Raw genomic sequence first — 24,073 nt, 5'->3', positions numbered from 1 at the left:
ACCCCGAATATTAGCCGCACTTTCGTTCGTCGCGAGAATCCGGGCGCAGCTTTCACAAATTGGCCAATTAGTAACAGGATCGCGGCATAGCGGGCTTTACTGGCTCGGGGCGGGGCCAGGAAGGCTCGGCCCGCTCATGGTTGCCGACGGGGCCGGGTAGCCCAGCTCAGCGCCACGGCTCGGCGGGGCTGGCCGGGTGGTGCTGCCGCCGGGCTCGCTGGCCCCCCTCTCCCGTCAGCACCGCCCCGCTGCCGCGTTCCCTAGCCCTGCCGGCGGCCTGCCGCCGCCCGGCTCGCTGGCCGCCGCCGCGTTCCCTAGCCCTGTCGGCGGCCTGCCGCCGCCCGGCTCGCTGGCCGCCGCCGCGTTCCCTAGCCCTGTCGGCGGCCTGCCGCCGCCCGGCTCGCTGGCCGCCGCCGCGTTCCCTAGCCCTGTCGGCGGCCTGCCGCCGCCCGGCTCGCTGGCCGCCGCCGCGTTCCCTAGCCCTGTCGGCGGCCGGCCGCCGCCGCGTTCCCTAGCCCTGTCGGCGGCCTGCCGCCGCCCGGCTCGCTGGCCGCCGCCGCGTTCCCTAGCCCTGTCGGCGGCCGGCCGCCGCCGCGTTCCCTAGCCCTGTCGGCGGCCGGCCGCCGCCGCGTTCCCTAGCCCTGTCGGCGGCCTGCCGCCGCCCGGCTCGCTAGCCCTGTCGGCGGCCGGCTGCCACCGCGTTCCCTAGCCCTGTCGGTGGCCGGCCGCCGCCGCGTTCCCTAGCCCTGTCGGCGGCCTGCCGCCGCCCGGCTCGCTGGCCGCCGCCGCGTTCCCTAGCCCTGCCGGCGGCCTGCCGCCGCCCAGCTCGCTGGCCGCCGCCGCGTTCCCTAGCCCTGTCGGCGGCCTGCCGCCGCCCGGCTCGCTGGCCGCGCCGCGTTCCCTAGCCCTGCCGGCGGCCTGCCGCCGCCGCCGCCCGGCTCGCTGGCCGCGCCGCGTTCCCTAGCCCTGCCGGCGGGCTGCCGCCGCCGCCACTGGCAGGCATGCCGGCCGCCTCGCTGCTGCGTTCACGTACTCGCCGTGCCGGCGGGCTAGCCGCTGCCGCCCCTGCCAGGCTCGCTGGCCGCCCCCTCCCGTCTGCACCGCCGCCGCGTTTCCTCGCCCTGGCCGGCACTGCAGGCCCCCGCACCGCCGGGCTCCCCCACGCTGCTGGCCCCGATTCTGCTGGGCTTCCCCCGCTGCCAGGCAGCCCCACCCGCCGGCCTTCCTGCTTCTGCCATGCTCCCCTGCACTGCTAGCCCCAGTTCTCCCGGGCTCCCCCGCCCTGCTGGCCCGGGCTCTGCCGCCCCCCCCTGCCCCGCCCTGCTGGCTCAGGCTCTGCCGCCCGCCCCCCACACTGCTGGCCCCGCCTCTGCCAGGCTTTCCCACCTCTGCCGGGGCCGGCCGGGCTCCAGCTTGGCTTGGGGCTGCCGCGGGCTGTCACTTCCGTGTTGGCAGCTTTTAGAATTTTGTTAATAGATTAGCCGCCCCGGAATATTAGCCGCACTTCCGGGTTTCCACCAAAATTTTGGTCAAATTGGTGCGGCTTGTATTCGTGAAATTACTGTAATTGTGCCCCAAAAACATGACAGGTATTGCACTGAACAAAAGAAAGATATAATCACTTCCTTGAAGAATTTACTATCTGACTTTAGATTAAAAAGAGAGTAATAAACAGCAGGAGGAGATGGAGTGAGGAACTACCTCACACATTACAGCAGTAAGATCAAGCTGTTAAGCTGTTGGGGCTTGTAAACACCTCGATTGCTTAACTAAATGGTTTATTTAAAATAATTATGATCAGTGAGCCACTAATTGTAGGCACCACCAAAATGAGCTCAAAAGGAGGGATTTGAATGAAAAGTTCAAATTCAGTGAACCAGAATCAGCATTGCATCTCACAAAGTAGACAGCACGAGAAGAAAAGCTTGCTGGAAAGGTGGGTAAGTGGGACATCAAGACTGATGTCACTGTTAAGTGGAGAGAGCAAACCTCTACACACAGAAAGCATGCAGTTATGAGGGGCACTAAAGGTGAGAGCAGACAGTTTGAATCTAATGTGGTGGATGAAGGAGAGGCAGTGGACTGATTTAGAATGAATTTAAACATCTGAAGTGTTCCAGCTGACTTAGCAAGGTCGGCACCAGTGTGTTAGGGAAAGCGTGAACCTGTCGCCAGGTGGAGCAGACTGACAGGAGAGGAGGCATGTAGCTTTCAGGGATAGACCCTGGCATGAGTGCTTATCCACTGCAGCAGAATAAAAGTCTGGAAAATTAGTCCATAAGCACTGCAGAAGGGTTTCTTACCTAGACCCCAGTTACCTATCCCTCATCACTACAATAGCCCATTTCTCTTCCTATCATGGCTGCATATTAATAGCCTTCCTGGGTATCCCAAAATATGTTTTGGAATGGTGCCCAAGTGCTGTCTTCTAGGTTATGTGTAGTTTGGTGGCACCAGTGCACTTTGTACCTGGTAAATGTACATTGCAGCAAGTGCCATGTTGGCTCAACAGCGAGGTCAAAGACTGCCCAAAAAGGTGGCTTAAACTGATCTTCACATAAAGACAAGGCCCAGTGACAGAACTGCACTTGGACATCTTTGTCTTTGCTGTCCATAGTCTGTATAACACTAATGTGGAAAATCAAGCAGCACTAAAATACAAACGTGCAGGTCCCCCATCTAAATAAGACCCACTTCAAACCACTTGCTAAAGAAGAAACTTGGATATCCCAGATTACTTGGTTTTTGTGCTATTGCAAATTCCCCATCATCTATACCTCTCTCTTTGATGGTCTAGATGGTTAACATCTAGACTTTATTATGTTACTGGATCTTGTATGTTGTCAGGCAGCACCACATCGATTAAATCACACTCAGGAGAGAGCTAAACACAAAGCCATAAGCATTCTTGACAGGTCATTCTTGCTTGAGTCTGGTTTCTTCTGTACAAAGATTAAAAATCTTGTCACTGATGGTGAAGAATGAAGTACATGCAAAACAATGGAGCATCAATGACTCATAAAAAGCACTTAACAGAAGTGGCAGAATTTGAATGAGATGCTGTATACATTAAACAAAATAACACTAGTAATAATGTTGAAGATTGAGAGTACTGTAAAATAATTTCACTAAATATTGAATGCAAGTACTAATTGACAGTGATTGTTCATTTCAGTGACGCATGAGTATAGGAATCACATTTTTATTCAGCACTGTACCAAGCCCAGCCGAATAAATCCTTTGCATTTTGCATCACTTTTTCACTGAACATTCCATATTAGCAATATTTGAAATTAACAGGTTCTTATTCTCCATTCTGCTAGGTCTGATTTTGCTCTGCTCTTTTATAATAAAGCAACCCTAAAAGAGGCAATCTACCTAGTAGATTCTTGACTTCCATTGTGATACCTACTTTATCCCTTTATCTTGGTTACTGGTGTAGGAGTTTTGGCTTTGGAAAAAAAGAATATGACCAATATACATTTGCATTAGAGCTTATTTCTACCTTCTGGCTTGGTATAAAAAGCTGGTATAAACTAGAGCAACATTCTCAAGCAATGAGGAAGCCAATTTGCAGGGTTATGATTTGTTCAGAGGCTCATCCTGGTAGCCAGGTAACCTTGGGGAAGAGAGCAGAAGCAACCCAATACTTTTTACCTACCTTCTGTCTCTGGAGATTTCCATCAGGTGAACAGAAGCCTTGAACAGGGTAGCCATTTGGGGTGTGTGTTCTTCCTCCTTCTAGTGCTTTTGATTCTGAACTCTCAGAATTGGTAGGCAGTCCTGATGGTTGAAAGGCAGCATATGCTGGGGATCTACTTTAGGAAATAAATGGCAGTGGTTTAATTGGACTTAGCAATATTATCCTATCCCATAACACAGGTGATTAGGGAAAAGAACCCAGGATTTTATTGACAGCTCCTGAAGCTTATGTTTTTAAGGTGTAGTTTTCAGCAGCTGGATTTGAATCGAGTGCCAAGACTGAAAAGAAGACTGACAAACACAAGTGGCTTGAAAGAGTGGTTTTTGGGGGAACTTTCAGTCCAGAAATACCTTTGTTTTTATGGAATGCTAACATAACTATGAAGCTGATTTAGCAAGCCTTTTGTCTTTAGGTTTCCATTCATTACAGAGAGCTGCACACTTCCACAGGAAAAAAAAAGTGGAGCCACAAAATTAAAAACATTGGCCTTCTTGATAATTTTTATCTGAGAAGCAGGGCTGTCTCTCAAGGTGTGTAGAAGAATTCTTACAAATACAAAGAGGAAAGCATTCTTTCTGTAACTGAATACTCTAAATGACTACTATGGCCTCCCTGAGGATTTTCTATCCAATGCCAACTCAACCTGTTCATGATTACTCTGTGAGAGCCAAAGGGTTCACAACCTGCAGTGGGAAGACTGCAGAACATGGAAAAAAGGAACCTAGGAAAACTGGCACTGCTTCATCACATTATTATTATTATTTAGTACCTTATTTAATTGCAGCAGTCTGAGTGAAGATGCACATAAGGTTATGCTTTCCGTGTCCTTTTTAAATTGTCAAAGGATTCAAGTCACTTTAAAAAAAATGGGTAGAACAAAGTGTGCTACAGAAGATTTACCACTAACACTTAGACAGTCTTGCTGTTCTTCAGACAGGCCACCCCTCAGGCAAATGCGTGTAATCTACACAACACGTAATTTCCATAGGCATGAACACTTGCAGGGCAGGATTAAGGCGAGGAAGATTTACACTGCTGGAGAGCAGACAGGCTGCTACTTCTAGGGATTATTTCTGGAGCTGTTTGGTGCATTCAGTATTTTTGGAGGACAGAAAAGCAGTTTTAAACTGTGTTTAGCCTAAAGCTTGGAGTAACAGGGGTTGTAAGTAGTCCCAGATGGTCTCAGCACTTTGTTGCTGCAGGCAGGATGGTGATTTCAGGGAAGGCTCGTGGGCTGATGCAGGAATACAGGATGTGAAGGCATGAAGTGTTCCAGTCCCTATAAGTTTGCAAGCCAGGGAAGGTTTGCAAGTGCTGCAGGGCCTTCAAAGGGATTTGCAATACCTCCCTTGCAGGATGTCTGATTTTTGTCTCATCCTTGGCAGGAGAGCACACAAACCCATGCTATAATCTGATATGCTGTGGGGTTGCTATTCCACTGCTGCAAATCCTCCCTGCTCTGCACCCCTGGTGTTTACAGCTGCAGCAGCCATCCTCTGAGGAGCACAGGCAGCAAGACTCTAACCCAAAGCTGCAGCTGCTGCTGCTGCTACTGCAGATGAGGCTGAGCAGTGAGTGAAGAGCATGAGCAGGCAAGGAGCTGCCATTGCCTTCTCTTTCTCAGGCTGCAGCAGATCCCCTGATCCCCACTTCCAGCCCAGCAGGCATAGCAGTACTACCTACCCCAGTGCAATGGGAACAACCTGTGTGCTAAATGTGGCCCAGCTGGACCAGACCCGGCTTGCTCAGCATAAATAGTGCTGGTTTGAAGCCCTAATTAAAACAAAGTGAGGATAATAACCTCGTGAAACCATGGAGGGGAATCAAAACTTCAAACAAGCAATTTCAGTAAGAAGTAAAATTTGGTTTTCATTTTTGTCCAAGCTTTTAGAAGGTGTTTGTTAGATCAAGATAGCTATTATGACCTAGTATTATGCCTTAAAATACCCATCCAAATAAATCCTTGGTGAATTTTAAGGCCAGGAAAGACTTTTGTGACTATGAAGCAATAGATCAGCTCCAGTTCCTATTTCAAAGAAGTACCTTGGAGTCAGAAAATCAGTCTTCTGCCCCTTAAAGAAAAAAGGGTTATATTTAATATGTTACCTAGGGAAGACTATTTGAGACAGATACATCTGACCCAGAGATGGGTGAGGAGAGAGGATTTGGAAACACAACTGAGTCATGTGTTGGGTGTTTGCATTGTGCTAACAAACAAAGAACCCAAATACCTGTAGCTCTGTCAGCTCCCCTCCGACTCATGTGCTTGTGCATTTGGCTTTTTAGCAAGTGATAGGATGCAGAAGGGTTGGGTGCAGAGGTTTGGGCAGGTGCTAGAATGAAGCGGGCCAACATTGTAGTCTGGTTCATGGCCGTGTTGATATGCAAATAAAACACAGCAAGTAATGAAATGTATGTGCTGTTTCACACTGAGCCAGGTAAATCCAGTTTAAAAAAGAGTCTGGTGGCATATTAGATTGCGTATAGGAATAAAGTACCTACTTTGTAGTCTCACTTTCACACCGGTAATTAGCATTAAATTCCTGTTTTGGAAAATGGTTGTGTTCTGCTGAGGTTTTTTTGGAAACAAAACGAAAAGTTTCTGTGCTCCTGAGTGCTGACTTTTTTATTCTGTTCTTTGCATAGGATAACTGCTTCATGATGAATTTGTCTCAGGTTTAAATGTGCTTTTGCATATTTTCTTATCCTGTAGTTGTAATTGCTTTCAGAGAGCCTTGATTACTGTCATCTACTGTCATGCCCTAGTGCATCTGACCAGTTACAATTGCGCAGTAAAATACCACTTTGTGTGATTTTTATGTGTCTACAATTTTTGTGTTGCAGTTGTATAATACACTGATTGTACCTCTGATATGTTAGTGCTTATTCCCTTAAAGTGGATCTTGAAAAGATCCACTGAAGCCCTGTTCCTTAGTATATTACCTGGAACAAGTAGAGCACATTTACAAGCCCCTCTTTTGTTTTCCTACTTATGCCAAATTCACTTATTTTTTCTTGGCCAGCTTTCTGAGACATAATTATCCAGAACTGTAACTATCAGACTTGTGTGAATCTTTTATGTGGAGATCAAATGCCTTCTATTTCATAGGAAAGCGTACGCTACAGAGCAGAAGAGCTCACTGGGAAGCTTTGACTTACTTTTCTGCTCCCTTGCAGGTAGGATGATGCTCTCCTACTTACAGAGGGCTCTCCTAGGGCTTCACCTTTATTATTTTTCAAAATTTTTTTTGTTCAACCAACTACTTACTCCTACCACAACCCCCAACCCAACCACAGTTTTTAACTGTCTTGTCTCCTCCTGTGCCTGTTTCTGGATCTGTTTTGCTTTCCTCTTTGATGGTTCAGTATTCTCCCTTTCCCTCCACTAGGACAACTTTGAATCCTGCACACGATCCACCACCATGATTTTTTCCTCCTCCTCCTCCTCCTCCTCTCCACAGAGCTGTGTCCCTGCCACTGCAATTATTCCTAGCCCAGCACTCACCATCCATTCTCCCTCTTTCTCTCATGGCCTCCCTAATGCCTAAAGTTTCAAAAATGTTTGTACCCTTCCAGGCTCTCCTCACATCTTCCACACTTGAGCTCTTTGGTCTCTTCTTGTATGACTACATTGTGGTTGGCTCCTTGAGGGTTCCTTGCTACCTTTGCCCTATTTAGCTTTATTCCCAAAGGGGCTAAAGTGAACCAAGATATATAATGGGGTAGGCCATGTAGCGGGATCAAACCTGGAGCTGCAGGTACAAATATGGGAAGATCTAGCTAGGAGGCTTGTTAACTAACATTTTTTTTGCATGGAGATTCAAAGGAGCAGAATGGTTCTGTGAGCTTTTATACTCAAATGAAATATTCTCTACTGCCAGGTGAAAGATCTAATAATTTAAGGCTGGACTATGAAGTAGAAGCTCAATCAGAGAATAACACAAAATTAGTGCTCACTGTTGTTTGACTTCACTTGGAACATTTGTGTCAGATCTCTAAGTCATGTCTCTTCCTTGATGTCTCTTCTAGTTTTTCTGTTTCATTTGGTTTGTCCCTCAAATTTAAAAGAACCCTTCATTGCAAAATGGTAGCAACCTCTCCTTACATGTGTCTATTGCTGAATGAACTACATTATTTAATTAGCAATTGTCTCGTAAATAATTCAATTGAGTTATACACAGATTTCAGTCTAAGGTGCTATTCAACTTCTTGTTAATTAAGGTGACTAATTAAAGAGATAAGAAAACATGAATAATGAAGTCAGTCTCTCTACCACATCATCCACAACACTTACATGGCCTTGGTTACCTGGAGATGTAAGATGAAAAGCTCTTTTTCTCAGCCAAGGGAATCTCATGTTGTGTTTTCCTTGGATCCGTATTTTAAGCTATCCAGAACACACTGACCCACGGTTACATTGTGCTACTGAGAGCAATTAGATTTACTTAGCTCTCCTTTTATTTTAGAGAAACTAGAATATAATTGTGCAGGCTTTTTAATGAACCTTTAAGCACTATTTCAATCAAGCTTGTATAAGCAAGAGGTTTATTTTTTTTTTAGTGCGAGAAACAACTGCTCGTTTTTGAAAGGTTTTTATGGGTTTCACATCAACTTCTAAAATTCTGCTTGTTTCAAAGGAGCTGCCAAATGCTGGAAAGCTTGCTTGTTCTTGCTTTCCAGTTATCCTGGCATAATACCAGATGTAAGTCTCAAATGCTGATTAAATCTCAAAGAGAACGGAGATCCAGAATTAGTTGCTTGCAGGATGTCATACCTTATAAACACCAGGGGAGAAATAAATTAACACATCTCAAGATGGATTATGGCAAAGGTCTAGAATACATAAATAATTGTTTAATGATGTGACATCTACACTTCCTGTATTAAACTATATTAGCTGAATCATTATTGGAATAATTAGCTGAACCACTACAGATAATAAGTTGTTGCCCTGGTGAGGCAGGAACAAGATATAGAGCAATAGATCAGGCAACAGGACAAAATTTAAAGATCACTTTTCTTCCCTGTGATAAAACTTGAAAGCTCTGCAATAGAGGCACTGAACCTGGTTTCAAGGATGGTCTCCATAGCAGCGCTCTGGACTTCGGAGAAAGTTTAATCAAGAGCTTATCTTGTCAGTTTTTACTACTCTGTCACAACCTGGCTCTACCCACATCTGGAAAGTCATATGTGATACCAGGCCTTGCTCTCTGCTTGAATGGGCAATTTGGCTTTTCTCTAGTGGACCCTTGGGTGAGAATATATTGCTTTGGTCATGGCATCTCTGCTTTGTAAGGTAGGGCCATGGCACAGGTTGACAGGTAAACAGATCTGAAACTTTCTCAGCTGCAGGTCATGCTAAGAACAGTGTGTCAGGAGACAAAACAAATTCATCAGTTTACCATGTGTTTTATTCCTGAGAAGACAGCTATGATGGCTGAAAAAGAACAAAAGCCACCCCCCAAATCAAACCAACTGCTTCGCCCTACAAAACCTCTTCTCACTGATAGAGGTCATGCTGTGTGGTGGGGAAGGCTTTGTCATGTTGATATTTCTCATGGAGTCACTCAAAGCTCCTGATTGAAGTCTGATCTAGCTGTATTTGGGGCAATTGAGCTAGAGCTTCACTGCGTGGGCAATAAACTAGAAAAGTCCATGAACACAAGCAAAGGCATTAGAAACCCCTCTGTTGGTTCCCTGTATTACTCATATCTCTCCCCCAATAATATTTCGTTTTAAACAGCTCTTAATCCTGGCCAAGGGAGCAATAGGTCATTGTACCTTGCTGGGTTAGCCTTCAGACTAGGTTAGGCTCCAGGTTAAAGGCTTGTGTGCTGAGCCGCTTTAGCTGGAACTGCACCAGCTCACTCGCCTCTTCAGACAAAACCACAAAAGCACAGCTAGACACCAAAGCACCTACACTGTTTATAGCTGCCATCCTTGCCCAGCAGGTTTCCAGTGTTTCAGTGGTATGAGTCCATAGCTGGCTTTAGAAATGGGCCTGGGCAGTCCTGGGAAGACCTTTTCCAGACATATTTCTGGAATGACTACAACTAATTTTATTGGTCATCTCCAAAGCCTCTGAACTCTTCTGATCCCTGGATGAAGAAATGCAGCCACCAGGTTCTTCTCTGAATACTTCTTAGAGCTCCTTCTTGTCCTCGAGGGCCTCCATTCTTCCAGACCACAAAGTCCTGGTGATTTCTTCACAGTCTGACAAGTCTGAAGCGGTTGTGGAGTTGAAGAGGTTTAGTTTGGCAATGTGGGCAGTGCTTAAGGCAGATAGCCTGGTTACTCTTCAAGGTGTGGAAGAGAGGAATTGCGAGTTAAAATCAGCAGACACTGGCCACTTGCAGAGGCTTTAGCCAGGTTGAGAGGTCTCTGCTTGCTTTTCTTTGTGGTGCCAACCAGCTGCAGCAGCCAGGAAAGGGGAGCTGTCCCAAAGCACTGGCTCCTACATCAGGCTGTGCTTGCCTGGCATCACTCCTGGCTCTGAGTCAGCTGATAGCTGAATAAAATTAGGTCACCTACCAACATGTTCTTGGCTTTTAACGTAATATTTGAGGTTAGATATATAGATTAGTGAGAGAAAGGCTGGCTCTGAGAATGGAGTGCTTGATGGAAGAATGTATGGGTGCCTTAATTTGGTTTTCTACAAGTCCTAATGGTCTTGAGGAAGTTCTGGCTATGATCACAGCTGCAGATTCAATCCTTTTGCTGTGGGAGAGGCCCCATGGGATTGCTGTGGAGTGGAAGCTGGTACCTTGGGAAAAGAGGGGGTAGACATGCTGCCTCCAGGGGAGACACTGGTGGGGCTGGGTGTTGGGTGAGCTGTCAGCCTGGCCACATGATGGGATGCTCTGTGAGGAGTGAAGCTTTCCTGCTCCCATGGCTCCCTAAGCCCTCCCAAAGAGTCAGACAGAAAGGTGCTTGGGGAAGCACGTTGGTTGTTTCCACCACTTCCCGAATCCTGAGCTGATGACACAGCTGCTCTGCCAGAAGTGAATGTTTTTTCAAATAGCTGCTGTGTGAGGAACGCAGATGAGAGGTTTCAAGTAAGAAGTAGGATTTTAATTCAGAACAAATGTAGAAGACTGCAATATGTGTGGTATGTTCAGCACAGCTTTGAGGCTTTGCTGTCTTGTTTTTAATTATATCCTAATATGATAGCATGCCACATTATTCATGTTCTTAATAAAGGCTTGTATTGTTTAAGGAGATGCAAACAGAGAGACCCTGGGGATATACAAAGATCAGACATTTTAAAACTAGCAAGATTCAGCTACTTCAAATGCTTGTTTGTTTTAAAGAGGTATGTCTTTATCTGCAGCAAACCCAGCATTTCTCAGTCCAGGCCAAGAGTGGGACTGCATGTTTCTTAGCTCAAAATCAGGGATCCATCGTTGATTTGTTCAATGTAGGCTGCTACAAGATGTTTTACAAAATGTTTCTGCATCATCTTTTAGCAAAAAACTTGCTTGAGTATTACTCTCTATGAATAAAAATGATTTGCCCTGGCAGGTTTGATATAATTACTTTACATATCAACCAAGGGACTGACAGTCACGTTTATGCGAGAGAAGTATCTGGTGCTAGAACGCAGTGCTCTTAATGGCATTTGGTGAGGAAAGTTTTATCTGCAAACTGCCTTTTTTTTCTTTTTCAAAATTAATTAATTAATTAATTTTTAAAACACCCTTATTTAATTTAACTGTTAACATGAATGAATGAATTCCTGGAGTTCTAGTGTTCTACTGCCAAGCTGCATGAACAGGGCCTGTTCTGTGATGCCGGAGGATAGGGATGACCTCACATAACAGCTTGGAAATTAATCTGAAAAAAAGATTATATTGTACCAGGATTTAGAAAAGAATAGCAGATGAGAAAGAATTGGATTAGAAGGAAAGTCATGAAGCAATTAGGTGAGCTAGGTGATATGACAGAAATGCTCAAAAGGCAGTGGAGATAACTGGGTGAAAAAATCTATACTTAGTGGAGAGAGGACATCCAGTAAACTGGAAAAAGAAGGGGTCAAGGGAGAATGCTATTAGTGTGTACATCCAGTGATAGCAAAATGACACATTTTCATACCTCACTGCTCTGAGCTCTTTTTAGTGACTGCATAAAAAAGCCTTACCCTGTTAAGATAGGCACAATCCAGGATCAATATTGTACTCACATCTAGGACCACATCCTGTTTGCCTTACTTTCCTAAATGGTGACATTGTTTAAGTAGAATTTATTTGCAATATGATAATTAATTTTATGTATCTGTAATTCCTCTTGAGCAAGGAGACTAAATGCCAAGGAAAGAGGAGTGGGAGAATCTCAGTGGGAATTAGAAAATGATATGGTATGTCTCAGTATCCAGCCCATCTCAAACCATAACTCCATGCCTGCATATAGGGAATATAAATGATATCTGTTTCTTCATCTACAGTAAATTCACGAATACAAGCCGCACTGAGTATAAGCCACATCTCTGGGTGTTGGCAAATATTTCGTTTTTTGTCCATAAATAAGCCACACCCGAGTATAAGCCGCTCTGTCGTTCGCGGCGAGGACCTGCATGCAACAAAGTTGCCAAATAGTAACAGAACGGCGGCAGGGGTTTACTGGCTCGGCTCGGGCTGTGCAGGCTCGGCCTGCTAGGGGCTGCCGACGGGGCCAGGTAGCCCAGCCCGGCGCTGCCGCTCGGCGGGGCCACTGGGGGCCAGCCGCTGCTACCACTGGGCTCGGTCACCACGGCCCGGTGCTGCCCTGTGGTGGCAGGCAGGGACGGAGCCCCCCACCGCCTCCCAGAGCCACGGCAGGGGCGGCCCAGGTCCCCCGCCGCCTCCCAGAGCCGCAGCATTGGCGGCCCGGGTCCCCCGCCGCCTCCCTGAGCCGCGGCAATGGCGGCGCGGGGCCCCCCCGTCTCTCCCCCGGGCAGCGGCAGAGGAGGGAAGGAAAGCGCTCTCCCGCCTCTCTCCCCGCCCCCTGTGCTGCCTGCAGGGATCCAGGCTTCACCCGCGGTGCAACAGAGTAACAATTTGTAACAATCGCAAAATGCTGACTTTGCAGCTGCTCTGCTCGGCACTCTGGCTGGCACTTCTGAGGTTGTAAATGTCAGAAAATTATTCACATATTAGCCGCTCCTGAGTATTAGCCGCATTTCTGGTTTAGGAGCAAAATCTTAGTCAAATTGGTGCGGCTTGTATTCGTGAAATTACTGTAATTTGGACAAAAGTGGCATGTTCTGCTCAATAATGGCAGATACAGACTGGGATAACAGTGTGTATCATCTAAATCTGTCTTTAAAAGGAAATTATTTTTGTTATGATTGGCATTTTAGCATGATTTCAGGACCTAGTTTCCTGAAAATCACAAGAAATTAACTTAGTCAAAGTACAGAGTTGGGTTTTACACAACTTTCCTCTATAAGAAATGTTTTTAAAATAATAAATTTACACAAATTTTAGTATATAGTTAACAGTTAACTGTTTATTCCCAAGTCTGGATGTTAGTTTGACTACAAGGAATGAGATCTCAGAAAATACCCTGACAGTTGACACCAGTTATCTGTAACTATTTTTCCCTTTAACTTTAAACATTGAAGTACCTGATTCTACTTATAAAAACCCATACCTATGATGACCTAATTTTGTAGAGGCAATTTGCTTCTACGTTTTTTTTTTTTTTTCCCTTAAAGGATGCAAATGAAAATAAGCCTGTGCTTTAAAATCTTGCCTGAAATAATGTACAAGTTATTTCATCTGCAAGTAATGGAAAATATTACAATGCCCCCAGAACAGCACAGTATCACCACTGTGTATTAGCATGGTGCTTACACAGAACTCCAAAATTCTTTCCAGCTCCTTGCAATGCATCCTGGAGGAGTGGAAGGGCATATCTCTTCCAGTTGGTCCTGGCATGCAATCCAAGACGAGACAAATTGGGAGTGAATCACAGTTTGTGTTATAAATATGAACCTGAAAATGACTCAACTGGAAAATTTTGGAGCTCAGTTTTATGCTGAAGGAAGAGCAAGTATTGCTGAGTAGAGCACTTGTGCTTAGTCACTTTACAGAGGAGTTGTGGTGTGATCATGGTATTGGATGAGACAGGTGGGGTCTCCAGTGTTATGAAAATGGATCCATTTTGCAAGGCAGGACGTTCTAATCCCTTGGCATTGTCCTTTGGAAGCTGATCTTATTTCCTTCTTGGTTTGTATAAGGAAGTACGACTTTTTCTTTGGCAAGTGATGGGGATAAAGATCTGCATTTCTGGAGCTACCTGTGACTGAAGCGGGGTGAAGTACTCAAAAATAAAAACTTTTTTCTCTCTCCCTCTTCTCTCCCCACCCCCCCCCCCATATTCTGATATAAGAAAGCTTCTGTAATTCTTTTAGAGGAGTAGGAGTTGCAGAAACAAAATTGTATGCAAGCTAAAGGGAAACTGAGGGGAAAACATCTTTGATTCAAGTGCTATTATTATTGCTAAAATGTCAGACATTTATATTATATAATACATCTATAGTATTTTAGGAAATAGCATTCCATGTGAAGACAGGGATTGCCCTCTCCCTGGTAAATTTGCAGCCCTAACTGAATGATTAATGAAATCAGAGTGTGGGTATTTAACTGTGTATAAAAATGATAATGTGCCAGCTTGTGTCTTGGGATAATGAAGGCAGACTAGTCCTGACAGTCATCCAAAGGGATTTAATTTCCCAGACATTTAATCCAAGCTGTTTTGTGCCCTGGTCTGAACAACACTATATTTTAATGCAATATTATATAGCAAAGACATTAACATCTTAGAGGGTACATCATATGTGATCAGTTTTTCATTCAAGAGAGTCATAGGACAGCACCAAAATGCCATGTAGAGTTTGGCTGTCATGATCAATTTGTAGAAAGGAATAAGTATCTGTTTTATTTCTTGTAAATCAAAATGAACTGTGAAACCTATTTATTGCCACAGGGACCGTATTTAAAATTCCAGAAGCTTCTCAGTTGATTAATTTGATCTGGGAAGTTTACAGACTGCTTGAATAGTAAATATCATCTTAGTTAAAAAACGTAAAATACAACTTTGATAAGGATATATGACATAAAAACCTCCAACAAATCAGGATTCTGAGAGGTGACCAAAATCACATCAGTGAGAAGATGAATGAAAAGAAATGAAGATCTTACACTGAAAATAACATTCCTATCTATAGCCCCTCACTGTGTCTTTCTACTTAGATAAGGACTCTAAATAGCACATACAGTAATTTCACGACCATAAGGCGCACCGGACTATAAGGCGCACCCCCCGGGAGTTGGCAAAATTCACAACTTTGTAGATCAGATAAGGCGCACTGGACTATAAGGTGCACTTTTTTTTGCAGAGAGGCTCTGCCCCCAGCTCACCCCACGTGGTTGCTGGCCGAGGCCCCGCCTCAACCCGGCAGCCATTGGCCCCTGGGCCTGCCTCCAGCCGGCTGCCGTGGCACTTCCGGCTCCCCCCACGGCTCACAGCTCACACTTCCGGTTTGGCAAATTTCGCAACTTTGTCCATCAGATAAGGCGCACCGGACTATAAGGTGCACTTCCGGGTTCGAGGGAAAATTTTAGTCAAAAGGGTGCGCCTTACAGTCGTGAAATTACTGTAATTATAAAGTATAAGTGTTTCTCCAGATTATTATTCTGTATAGCATTTGAAAGATAATGCATTCACTCATTTTTACACCTGTGTTCAGGGGAGGCCCTCTCAGAAGCAGGAGAAGACACTCGTAGTCTCCATACCACATGACCAGCATATTAAAAATAACTGCTTTTTTCCAACACAAAAACCCCTGTAATTTATTTTAAAATATGTTTTCTGAAGAAGGAGCTCAATAATGTGTAATTTCATTCTAGGAAAGTTTTACAAGAATAGATATTGTCTCTTTTAAATTATATTACTCAAGATAACTGGCTGAAGCCTCCAGTAGAAGGTTACAAAATAAGCCAAGCTATGGAAAAGTCCAACAGCACTATGCTTGTAAACAGAGTCCCATCCAAAATAGAAGTGATTTTACCAAGACATCAGAACTCTATCAGGCTTTTATTACTCATGTTTTAGCTTACTTCTCTTATTTCCCATTGAAAAAAACACATACTCAAAATCTTTTTGTTTGTGTGGCTTTTATCTTTTTGTTTATCACATCTCAGTGAAATATGGAAAACAGGAGGGAGACCCCAACTTTCTCTTCTTAAAAAAGGGGAACACCTCTTTGGCTTCCAAATCTCTACCACAGCTCTGGTGGGTTGACTTTGTCTGGATGCCAGATGCCCACAGAGCCTCTGTATCACTCTCCTCTTCAAGTGGACAGGGTAGAGAAAATATAATGAAAGATTAATGAGCTGAGATGAGGACAGGGAGAGATCATTCACTGATTATCATGGGCAAATCAGACTGAATTTGGGGATATTAATTGAATTTATTGCCATCAAAACCAGAGCAGGATAACGAGAGAAGTAAAACAAATCTTAAAAACAGCTTCCCCCCACCCTCTATCTACCCATGCTCTACTTCTTCCCCCCAGCAGCTCAGGGAGATGTGGAAGGAGAGTTCTGTTCATCACGTGTTGTTCCTGCCACTGCCCAGGGAGAAGAATCTTTCCCCTGCTGCACCCCGGGGTCTCTCCCACAGGGGACAATTCTCCAAGAGCTTCTCCAGTGTGAGTTCATCCCACAGGCAGCAGTTCTCCACAAAAGGGCTGGCTGCTCCAACATGGGTCTCCAACAGGGTCACAAATCCTACTGCTCTCCCCATGGGTCTGCAGATCCCTGCCGGGAGCCTGGTACAGCACAGGCCTCCCATGGGTTCACAGCCTCCTCTCAGCCATTCACCTCTCCAGTGTGGGTCTCCCCCATGGGCTACAGAGGGATCTCTGCACTCCCATGAACTTCCATGGGCTGCAGGGGCACATCTGCCTCACCTTGGGCTGCACCAAGGGCTGCAGGGGAATCTCTGCTTCACGCCTGGAGCACCTCCTGCCCCTCCTTCTGCACTGACCTTGGTGTCTGTGTAGCTGTTCCACTCACAAATTCTCACTCTGCTCTTCTTTGGGTACAATTACCTTTGTGAAATAACTTCATTTCCTTCTTAAATCTGTTATCACAGTGGTGCTACTGCCATCTGTGATTGGCTCAGCCTTGTCCATCCTGGAGCCATCTGGTATTTACTCTGCTGGACATGGTGAGCAGCTTCTCACAGAAGCCATCCCTGTAGCCAGTAATGCCCCACTACCAAAACTGTGCTCTGCAAACTCAATACAGCAGTCAGTCCTTCCCCCATCCCATCCCCTGTCATTTCCCACCTGAGGTGAGAACATTGACTCTAAAGCAACTTACCTTTTTGCACAAGCATCATATATAAGAGCAAAAAAAAAAAAAAAAAAAAGGCAGAGCTGTATCATCTTTCCCTTGAAAGAAAAAGGAAAATAAAGCCAAACCGCCCAAGGGCATTCACAGCCAGTTCCTGTTCCCTCTTTGGTGGATAACTGAGTTTGGTTTCACCCTTCCCTTTTCTGATTGAAGGTGGGATGAAGGCTGTCAGGCTGGTCTCTCCTGTGGGCCACAAAAGCAGGACCTCTTAGCAGTGAGAGTATCACAACCTGATCTGGATAAAATTCAAGAAACTCATCCCTGAGTACAACAGCAAGGCAAGCAGCTGGATTAGACTTAGTTTTCTTTGCAGTGGCAAGTATGGGACTATGTCTTGGGTTTGTGCTGAAAAGATTGCTGAAAATGCAGGGATGTTTTTGGTATTGCTGAGCAAGGCTTACAGAGCCAAGGCCTTTTCTGCTTGACACTACCATGCCAGCAAGGGCTGGGGTTCTCAAGGTGTTGTGAGTGGACATGGCTGAGACAGTGTTAGTCTTCATGTGTGTGTAGACACATGAGCCAAGAGAAAACCTCAAGCTACTTGTGAGTTTTATTTATTTGTGTACAGCCTCACTGCATCCTTTGCTCCAGACGTGTGTTAGTAGCCACTAGGGTGTGGTTTGCATCTCTCATCACACAGTGAGAGCCTGTAGCCACCCACAAACTCTGTCTTCAGAGCTCTTCAAACCAGAGTGGCTCAGGAGCTCTTTATGGCTTGGCACACCACCAAGTGCAGGCACAATGGGGGTGTTGGGTCTTGACAGATTTAAAAGAAGAAACAACCCTGTCAAATTTATTTTGTATCACAGAATAAAGGTGTGATAAATAGTGTTTAAGTGCTGGAATTTTGTCTTCTGCATATCAGACCTTTGAATTTCAGGGTGCTTAGAGTCTGTAGGGATAGGTGCCATTTTGTGAAAGTAACTTTGATGCTGGATGTTATGAAATCAATATAAGAATTATTTAATTTTCCCCCAATAATCTTTTCCCCCTTTCTGGAAAATAAGCCATTCAGGATGCAATTATAAGTCTGCAATTTGCATACAGAAACATGTGTGTGCACTATCATGGTATTACTGAAACACTCAGCAGCCCAAGCTGGGAAATGTGATAATTGACAGGTGTGACATAGTAACCTGCAAGCTGGAAACGGTCCAGAACCAGTTCAGCTGCTGGCTGAAGGGAATCTCAGGCCTGGGAGCAGTGGATACTCTGTTACTGTCTGAAGAAGGAGAATAAAACTATTGCTATTTACATAGGAATTAGAAAAACATCCTTCTGAGTTGGTTCATTCTTTTATTCATTTTGAAAGAAGGAAAACAGATAAATTGAATTCTCATTTCTGATATTTCTTGCTAGAATTTCTAGGTGGAGCTAAAACCAGCAATAAGCCCTCATTAATTTTCCTCTTTAGAAGGAGTCTATGCTTTATCATTTATTTGGGTTCCCAAACACTTGCCACATTTTTAAAAGTCCAGATATGTTTATTCTTATGTTGACAATGCAAAAACTATTAAATCTCCCCCCTCAATATTTACTGTAGAATATATTCCAATTAATAAAAAGAATCACAGTATTCTTAAGGGATCTTTATCACTTTTCAGAATTTGTTTGTTTGTTTTTTAATTTATTTATTTATAAGGTCTTCGTGAATGGTTTTGGAAAGGGTCTAAATAAAGGAATAAATGTGGCAGTTCCCTGTGTGGCTATGTGCCCCACAGTGTGCTACATCCTTGTCCATTTTGACAATTAATCTGTCATCTAAATGATTATTTATCTGTGTTTATTGCAATAAATTTAGTTAAGCAACTTTTGCTCTAAAAATCAGAACATCCAGAAAACTTCAAGTTAGAGGTGGGAAATTAAAAACAATTAAATGACGATGGAGTAATCGATGACTTGGGTGCATTAGCTCTTACATGTTTTCTAAGTCAGCATGGAAATATGATCTCAGGAAGTTTTTGAATGTCTGAAATCTGAGAGAGCTGAGATGAAAAAGACTTGATTTTGCAAACTTTTTCTTCCTGCCCCAAATTATGTAATTGTAGGTTAGAGATTTTTTGTTGTTGTTATTGGATTTTTTAAAATAAGTGATGATAAAACACCAGATTTAATGCTTTTAGGGTCTCTCCCTTCACTTAGAGGGGACACCTTGCAGATAATGTAATTTTCTTCACCTGGGTTGGAAGACAGCAATTAATCATAGCTATCACACTGATTTAATGCAAATTTCAAACACCTTGGAACAAGTCTAACACCCAAAGGCTGCTTTGCATACTTGTATTGATCAAGCAGCCACAGCCTGCAATAAATTTCAGTAGCTGTAAGATGGGAGTTGAGCAACTTAAAGATATCATCATTTATTGTTACCAAACTTGCAGCTACTCAGCCTTTCCTTCTGTTGGCTAAATAAATGAATGTCTGATTAAGCTGTTTTTACAAGTTGGCCTTTCCCCCAATAAATCTAGTTTTCTTCTAAGCAAACTGAAGTATGGCTCTGGTTTTCTTTTGTCCATGAGTTCATTATATTGCAGAATATGAACAGAACTTCAACAAGTGTGGCCAAAATGTTGCCTAAAAATTAATTGCAAGGTACTTTTAATTATTGTAGTGTTACAATTCTTTTCCAGGTATTTATATGCAATGCTTATAAAATTCTAGATATTGGCAATAAACAATGGGCTGAAAATTGTTAACTGGAAATATACAGCAAATCTGAGATTGGGAATGATTAATAATAGTCAAGACTATTTGCTAAAAGATAAGAAGATGATCTATGTACATGGTGCAATATTTAACTGAACCATCCTACAAGAATGAGTCCAATCAGTTTCTGAGTTCCTGGCTGCTTGCATTTCTGAAAAGAAGTAAATAAGTCAGTGATTTTTTTTTTTCTTTGTTATGAGGCAAGAAAGGATGTTTTTTAAATAAATAAAAGTACAGAAAATTTCAGACTTGAAACTTCATCTCTCTTGCAAAGTCTGTAAACCTTAGTTGTCTATTTTTTTAAAAATATTTCTACATTCTCCAGTGCAGATTGCCTAGCAGTAATTGGAGAAATTTCTTTTTTAGGTATGTGAAATTGTCAATAGTCAAAACCAAGTAAAACTTCCCCTCTCATTTTTTATTCTGCAAACTAGAATACTATGTATGTTCAACAGTTTTTAAAGACTGAGCTCCTATTTTAGGATCAGCCATCCCCTTAAATATCTGCAGTCCCCTTATCAAGTGAAATAACAGAGTATAAATAAACTCATGACTCTGAAAGCATTGATGGCTGCAGAAAGACTTTTATCCCTTTCAATTGCAGGTTGCAGAAACATTACACTGAATCATTTGATCCTTAAATTGCTTTCTAAATTCTGGATGTCTTGCATGGAACTACCCAGCTACTGAAGAGATCTTGATGTAAAGCATCATGGCTAGCTAATTACCACAGAGTTTGGTATGAAATAATAGCAAATCATTCCATTGAGAGAGCAGGAAGAAAATCTGACTGCAAGAAAACATTTGTGAAGTGTCTATTCTTCTGTAATTAGCAGTTTAGATTTTATTTCCTTTGTGTTGTACTGAATCTGATTTTGTACAGGCAGTGTCAGATCTGGTACATCTATCAGCACACTTAATAAATACAATCCATATTTGTATGTAATTTTCTGAAACCTCACTCACTCTGTAATATTTAGTGTGCTTTGCATTGCAACAAATCTAGGGGTCACCTAGATTCACCCAGGTGAATCAACTGTGCCCTGAGTGGACCAGATCAGTGTTTTGGGTGGGGAAAACCTCCTTTTGCTTATTCAGTCAGAAGCATTAGAATAGCTTAGGAGCCAGGCATATGTCATGTAAATGAACTCAAGCAGCTCTACTACCTATTATGCTCATAGTTTCCTTCTGTTCTGAGGGGCCTCATTGGGTCTAGGAATTAGTACAGCCCTAGGGCTTCTCTATTTTATTAACCAGAGCCTGGATTTGTTAAACGCCCAGACATGCTGCAAAGTCCTTTTTCCTTCTTGGAAGCTTTTGAGGAAGGATTCAAAGGTGAAAGGGTTGGAGGTTAAAGTTCTGACCTCCTCTCCTCCAAAGCCCTTCCCTTCAAGAAGGAAACAAAACAAATCACTTAAGCATGTGCCTATCTAACTCAGCATTGCCATCTCTCATCTGTTTTGTGTTGATCTTAAGGCTTTAGTTGTGTTAACCGAGATTCAAATCTTCAACTTTAAACTCGGTTTTGTAGTCCTTGTGGTTCTGGACGACAGTTTGAAAATGAGTCCAAGGAAAAATAATATCTTCAAGAAAATACTGACCTATTACTTTGGAACGTAATGCTTTATTCAAGACTTCTGAATACCTGCATTTGGCAATATTGCTAGATGAAAACACGGGATTGCTTCCAGCAAAATAAATGGGACATAACATGTGTTTTATAAACTTTAGTGAGTTGGGAGCTGAGAATGACTTATGGACAATTTTGCAAAAATGTGATATACTACTTAGAGTACAGTTTGCTAAGTGGAAAAACTAACTGTATTTTTATATTGTGAGCACAGTCCTTTCAACTATATTCTGCTGTTGTGGGGGCTGAGATTATCTGGAGACTTCATTACACAGAAGATCAAATTCCTCATTGCCTTCATGAAGCTGCTGAGTGATGGAGTGTCCCGTGGTCAGTGGTGGTCATGGGGAACGTGTCACGTATTTTTTGGCTGGGAACAACATAATTAGCAAACCCCATCCATGACTACCTATTTAGGGAAAGAAGTCCTGGGATGATTCAGAGTTAAGCTATGGATTTTAATATTCCTCCCAGGATTTTTCTCTCTCCTCTGCCTGTGAGGAGGCGGTAGAGAATTGGACAAGGTGGAGTAATGGATGAGTGGAGTTCTTTGTACTTGGCAGGGTTTGCAGTCTGGGGCTGTATTTTTCCTTTCTGCAGCACACCCCCTGGGGAAGGTGCCTGTATGCAGAGTGTTCAATTATCTAAGCTGTCAAGAACATGCATATTGTCCAAATGTAGGCTTGCAGCAGATTCCTGGTGATCTTTACAGATGGGCTAGGTCTCCTCATACCTTCAGCCTAAGTACTGGATTAATAATTTCAATCATTCACCCTAAGTGGGGTGAGTTTTGAGTTGGTGTAAAACACAGATAAATTACACAGGAAAGAGCCAGCTATGGTAGAGGTAAGGTTGCTTTTTTGGGTTTGGTTACTTTGGGTTTTGTCTGCCAACCAATTAGGTACGCCACAGCAAATAAACATAGAAAATTGCTTATCTCATTCCAGAAGGCACCAAGACATTGAGGATGTAAATATCACCTCCAGAAAGAGAGAAATCAAGGTCTTGTGAATAAAAGAGCAGAAAGTATCTTAGATATATGGCTGAAGGAATGTCATAGGAAATCTCCTGACCAGCGAAATGACCATCTGCTCAGCTTGAGTTACCATTGTCAGTTTGAGACAAAGATGAACAAGGATTTCTATAGCTTCTGTAGGAGGTCACTGGCAGGCTTTGAGAAAATATGTGATTTGAATTAGATAGCTGTGAATTTGCTCAGCAGGGTTGTCTGGCTCACAGAAACTAGGTTACTTAGTGGTCCACTTTATTTTAGCATGAATAAAAATAAGCAGTGCAGGTAATGGGGCTACCTTTGGGCAGAAGAGTGGACGTTTGCTATGCTCCCTGCTTGTTTTCATCCAGATGCTTCTATTGCCAGCCTCCAGTATTCCTTGGAGGAAAAACTGAAAGAGATGGTCAGCACAGAGAGCAATTTGTTCTAAGCTTTCAAGAAAATTGGCAACACTCAAACTGCATCAGCATTCAAAACTGTGGAGCTGGGGATGACCTCTATCTAAGAACAGAGTTTATAGCTGAGAGTCTGAATTTGGCCACCTTGAGGCAGATAATACAGTGAACAGTGAACTTTGTGGAAAAATTGTGTATTTGTGTGGCAGCCTTAACTGTCCCCCATGAGGCATTAAATATGAGAGCAAATTCTTGCTTTACTCTCTAAGTTGGTTAAACAGGTTATGTTGCATTGTTTTTGATTACTCCTATGCTGGAAACTAATCTCTTGCTTAAGTGCTTTGTAGACTTGAACTTGTGTATGTTTTTGTGATTTCATTGTAACTTTCTTGTAATATATTTCAAGCCATCCATCAAGTACACAAATAAGAAATCCTGGCTGCACAACCCACACATGAGGTAGAGAATTCCACACAGTTTTTACACAGGTGAACTTGATTCCCCTGACAGAGTGAGCTTTTATTCCTGAATTTGTGTACAGATCTGTCTGTGACATGCCTTTCTTCTTTCCAGGAGCAGTGCAAGGTGAAAGCCAGGATGGAGAGCCCTGGTAGGAACTCAGAGGCTTTTGACTATTAAATGCCTCCTTTTATCAGTAATATGAAGGTATACTAGGTACAGACATAATAATCTTCTCCCATCCTCCACACTGATTTTGGAGGCTGTTAAATATTTGGTTAGGTTTGGAAAACATTTTGACATTCTTTGCAGAATGACACCATAGAGAAGCAAAGTACCCGTATTATTGCTTTATAAAGGAACCTTTAAACTAATGAGGCATTAATGAATAGACTGGTATGCTGAATCTTTCCCATGTAGGAAGGGCAAAAAGTCATTTCACATAAATTGCAGCCCATTATTATAAATAGTTTGGCATGGGTTTCCCTAGAGGTGGAACTTCAAGCCAAATATACAGCAGCAGCTGTGGTGACACTTTGTGCAGAAATGATTCCAGGCATTGTGCTGGAGGAGCTGGCATTGCAGGATAACAGCACAGCAGCACATATTTAGAGCCATCTTACAGCAGCAGTTCTGCTGCTTTATACTGAAGGTATGAAAAATATCTCTGTGTGCCTGAGATGAGCAAGATGAGTCTTCTTCCCTCTCATCATTTCCCAGTGATTTTGTACCCAGCTTAACCAACTACAATGACTGTACATAAGATTT

The sequence above is a fragment of the Catharus ustulatus genome, chromosome 1, assembly GCF_009819885.2.
Source record: "Catharus ustulatus isolate bCatUst1 chromosome 1, bCatUst1.pri.v2, whole genome shotgun sequence".
Classification (NCBI taxonomy): Eukaryota; Metazoa; Chordata; class Aves; order Passeriformes; family Turdidae; genus Catharus; species Catharus ustulatus.
The sequence above is the reverse complement of the archived record's forward strand: the minus strand, read 5'-3'. Positions refer to the sequence as shown.